We start from the raw sequence: 4591 nt of genomic DNA, 5'->3' as shown, positions 1-4591 counted from the left end.
TCTCACGGTCTGTAGCTGCCACCATCACTGCACTCATTCCCAAAGACTAGCGACATCCCCCTAAAGCAACTCATGCCCTAAAGCAACCGCGAGCCGCCCCGCCCGGCCCCAGCACCTCCCCGCTCCCGAGTGACGCGAGGCGACGAGAAGCAAACGGACTCCAAACTTGGCTGGAGAACCTCAACACGCAGAAGGCTGCAAACACAGCTCGATTTATTCTACGGAGAGGCACGGAATACACTTTCATCCCCCATAGCGGCTCCGGCCAACGGCTCTCAAAACCCAGCCGGGGCGCACCGCATCCCTGCGTCCTGACGGCGGGCGGCTGCTGCCCCCCGGAGGCGGCGCGTGCCCAGCACGGCCACCCCGCGCCAGGCGGTCGCTGATTCTCGGATGTTCGCTTTGCACTTTCTAATAACAGGTTTTTTGTGGTTATTGGTTTCGTGGGTTGCTTCCCCCACCGGCACCACACTGCTAGCACTGGAAAGTTTTCCTCTATCTATCTAAACGTACACCGGCGCAAACCAAGCCGCCCCCAAACACGCCCTACTGTCTGAAACAACACTGGAAAAAAACAAAATAAGTACAGAAAAAAGTAAAGGCTGCTCCTACCTGCCATGGAACGAACGACGAGAGCCACGTCACTCCAAGCACAGCGATATCTGTCCCTCCGAACGACTCGTGGGGGCAGCTGAGTCCTGCCGCCCGCTGCCCTTTAAGGGGAACGGGGAGATCCCACCCAGCGGGGTGGAGAATCCCGGCTGGGAACCGGGAGAGCGCAGCTGGGTCACGGCTCTGCAGCTGTGTGCATCCCGCAGGCTTCGCCGTACGGCTCCTTTCCCCGGCGGTCGCTTGCAGCCCCTTTGGCTGCTGCCACGGTAGCAATGGGGACTGTGCAGTCACAGAAATGTATCGTTTAGATCAGCTGCAGGACAGAAAGGCATGACGTGTAGAAGTACTTGAAACACTGGAGTTGCAAAACTGAGAAATCCCCGTATTACTGAGTGGCCCAGCTGAATGAGATCAGCACACAGCATCACCCTGATACTCGGCTGTATGCTTACCACAGGCAGTGGGAACAAATACACTAAACATAACGCTTCTACTGCTTCACACAGTAAGGATTACAAATTCATTCTGGATGGAGCACAGGCAGCTGATCACGGTTTGAATTTACCTTCCAATAAAAACCAAGCAATCAGATGCACCTGCTTGGGTGCTGCCCCACGCTGGACCAAAGTGCAGGTGCGAGGCTGTGCAGGGGAGCAGCCTGTCCAGCCACCCGCAGTTCTCCTTGGGCTCTCAGCTGTGACAGACCCGGGGGTGCCAGCAGCACATCAGTGCTCTGAATTAGTTATTAACCCCATGTGTATTTACTCACAGTTTGGGACTTATTCCCCTTTCCTTCAAGATTTTCTGTGTTAAACCTTAACTGTGCATAATTTGCATTAAAAATCAATTTAAAGAAATGTGGTACCAAAGAACGCTAGCCATTTTTCAAACTAAGAGAGAAAAAGCAAAGCCAGCCCACAGGCTGCTTAAGCTTCTAGCTCTCCCATTTCCATCTTATCTTCCAGGCACCTGGAGCAGCCCAGCAAACCATGGCCAGCTGCCCTGCATCAGCCCTTATCAGGGTACACCTGCAGGACCTCATTAGCACTGATTTTGGCTCCTAACACTAACACTGAGCTGCTGTAGTAACATTACCTTTTCAAAAGAAATAAAATCAAGCTTTCATCAACTGAAGCTTGGGGGATCAGATGCCTGCATTCTGTCTCACCAGCAAGCTCCCTCCCATCTCTTCCTTCCCCCAGCCCAATCTGCTGCTCCAGGACAGGCAGCTGATTGGCAGCCTGCAAGAAGTAGAGACCGTGGGCCATTCTCCAGGTCCAGAATTGTTGTACTGTTCACATGCTGTGCCTTAATTTACTCCTGGCTTTCCTCCCACTGAGGAGTCCTGCTAGCTGTCCTCCAAAAGCACTACTGATGCATTTGATGTGGGGTGCTGGGGCCATGCTGGGGGGTGGTTGGGGCAATTACCAGGGCTCTGCCTCACACCTTGGAGATAGCTGGAAAAATATTTTCCAGAGGTATTCCCCCCTTCTTCTTGCTTAAATACAAGCTTTTAATTCCTTCTGACACAGGCTTCCTGAAGGAAGAAATCAGGGGAACAAACCTTCAGAGGGCCCCATCTGATGGGGCAGTAGCATGTCCCAGAGCAGGCAGTGTTGCAGGATGCTGGCCACAGCCCTGTGACACAGATGTGGTCCTCGGTCCTTCCTAGCCATGCCAGCTTGAGCACAGCTGGTTAAGGTGCTTCAAAGGAAGTAAATGTAGGACTGACAAAAATATCTCCTGAATGGAGCTTTGCTGATAGTTTTCTACATCGTTATAAAATGACCCTTTTTTTCTTGTCATCTTGTAGGGCTGAATAAATTCAGCAGTGTCTGAGCAGAGCAACAGTGCAGTCCAGAAATCAGCCCAGCAATCAGAAACTGTTGTAACCGCCTGTGGTAACCTCTGCTGAGCCTTTCTTTAAATCACAAATGCACTGCAAGGAGGTGGAAAACATTTATCTTCATAATTGCCTTCCACTAGTCTGTCCAGCAGTGCAAACAGAAGAGCAGGAGGACCAAATTATTGCCTTCAGATGAAAAATGCAGCTGGAGAAATCTCTCTCCTGTTCTGCTTGGCCTGAGCAGAGCACTGTCCTGGGCTTTGAGGGACACCAGGCTGTCCTCCACACATCACCTCCTGATCCTCAGGAGGAACAATTCCTTCCCACCAGCTGCTCCAGCCCTCCTGTGACAAACCCCGGGTTCCTCACACAGCACTGTCTCTGGATGCTTCCCACCTCCCATCTCTCAGAGCCATCCCCTGAGGCTGCCTGATCCCGGCCTCCTTCCCAGCCTGAGGGCCCTCACAGGAACAGCAGGAGATATTTTTAGCCTGTTTACAGAGAGCAGCACATTTGGGTCCAGCCATCCGGGCAGTGACATGGCAGCTGGCTGCTGGGGAAGGGAAGGGAGTCAGAAAGAGCACCGGAGCTGGGAGAGGCCACCAAGTGGGTGCTGGATTACTGTGAACACACCACAACTGATGCTGGAATGCCAGCAGATACCATTTACTGTTCCCTCAACTCTGGGATTTTCTGTTCCAGCCAGGATGTTCTGGTGTGGACAATGCTGTTGCTCTTCCCCAAATATGCTACAGGCAAATGCCCTTTGCACCGCCAGCACAACTCACAAAGCAGCAGCATTCATGAGGAGCGTGCTTCCCATAAGCAGGCCTATGTTAATTCCTTAGTGGGAACTACAGTCCAGGTGCCTCATTCCCATTAGCACAGGACTGCAGCTCCTCAGACCAACTTGAAGGCACCTTTCCCTCACGCTCCTCCAGCAGACATCCCATGTGGGGGTTCGACACGATTGCTGAGGGCTCACCACATTCACTGCTGTACTTGCTGCCTCTATAAAAGGGAAGTAAATAAACCTGGGGCCTTGCAGACCCAATTTATGTACAGAAATGCAGGCTGGATCTGAAGCAGAAGACACAGGAATAAAGTCTTCTCGAAAGTACAGCTCTCTGCTAACTGCTCCTGCTCCTTATGGACAAACTCCAGAACCATGGCTGGCACTGCTGAGGGAAGCCTCTATCACATCAGGTACCTTACAGAATAAGTTGTGGTATTTGTGGAGAACGCTCAGCACAGCAACACTCCATGTTCCTCCAGCACAAAGCACCAAGCCTGCCTGGGAGCAGGGCAGGGATCTCCAAGCCTGTTTCCAATGCTGCAGCTGCGTGCTGCAAACCTGCATCCTGATTAAGATGACTTCATTAGTGTCTCTCAGCAGATGGGACCCGGAGGGCTGCAGCATGGTGGCTGGCAGGGATGGCAGTCATGCAGAAGCTGTGAGCTGGAGCATTTCGCATCCTGTCCTCAGGGCTGCCGCAAGCCGCAGGCCTGCAGAGAGCAGTAGTTCTCAGCCAGGTGTAGCAATGTGCCTATTACAAAGCTACACACACCAATGGTTTTTTGGAATATTAGAGACTCAAAGTCAGCATCATGATCAACAGAAAGCATGAAGCATATGCTTCATTTCAAAGACATGACGTGATGAGAACTAAGCATTCCTTGCCAGCATGTTCCAGGTACAGCACTAGGAACTGCTGAACCAGCAGTTCTGTATCCCATCAGGAATTACATCGGGCCCATTGGAGATGATGCTGTACATTTCTCCTCTAAAGAAAATTAGGATGTGGTTCAGAGAATGGGGAGTCACAGAGACTGAGGGAGACCAAGCCTGGGGATGGGCAGAGAAAAGTGGGAGAGAAAACACAGATGGAGGTCACCTGCAGAAAGCAGCTCCACAAAAAAACATGGTTGCTGTGGGTGGAAGTCTGGAGCATTCACTGCAATTTCATGAAGTTATCACAGCTGTAAAAAAGAAAATCTGTGTAATAAGGCCACAACAACTACAACAAAAACTAAAGGAAGAAAGAAAAGTGAGACAGTGCACAAAAGGGAACTGAAGTTCTTCCTGCTATCTCTCTGACATGAGCTAAACTAAAACAGGATACAAGCTAAAAA

The sequence above is a fragment of the Tetrao urogallus genome, assembly GCF_951394365.1.
Source record: "Tetrao urogallus genome assembly, chromosome: 14".
Classification (NCBI taxonomy): domain Eukaryota; kingdom Metazoa; phylum Chordata; class Aves; order Galliformes; family Phasianidae; genus Tetrao; species Tetrao urogallus.
This window is presented reverse-complemented; position numbering follows the sequence as displayed.